Source organism: Ovis aries, chromosome 18, assembly GCF_016772045.2.
Source record: "Ovis aries strain OAR_USU_Benz2616 breed Rambouillet chromosome 18, ARS-UI_Ramb_v3.0, whole genome shotgun sequence".
NCBI lineage: Eukaryota > Metazoa > Chordata > Mammalia > Artiodactyla > Bovidae > Ovis > Ovis aries.
In genome coordinates, this window is record NC_056071.1 from 28,759,436 (window position 1) to 28,759,989 (window position 554).

Below are 554 nucleotides of genomic sequence, written 5' to 3' on the forward strand. Positions count from 1 at the left end.
TTTCTTGGGGATTGTCTTGACCACTGCCTCCTGTACAATGTCACAAACCTCGGTCCATAGCTCTTCCGGTACTCTGTCTATCAGGTCTAATCCCTTGAATCTATTTGTCACTTCCACTGTATAATCATAAGGGATTTGATTTAGGTCATACCTGAATGGTATAGTGGTTTTCCCTACTTCCTTCCATTTAAGTCTGAACTTCACAGTAAGGAGTTCATAATCTGAGCCACAATCAGCTCCCGGTCTTGTTTTTGCTGACTGTATAGAGCTTCTCCATCTTTGGTTGCAACGAATATAATCAATCCGACTTCAGTATTCACCGGCTGGTGATGTCCCTGTGTGGAGTCTTCTCTTGTGTTATTGGAAGAGGAACAGGCAGGGTGGGGCCAAAACCCGGGGCCTGGGGATCACCTGGGCAGGATGGAGGCGGGGCTATGAGCTGGAGGGGTGGGGCCAGACGGGACAAGGCGGGGCTTGGGCGGGACAAGAGGTAGTGGGGCGGGCTTTGGGTGGGGCCAGGCTCCCGAGTCTCCTCACGCTCGCTGAGCCCGCCC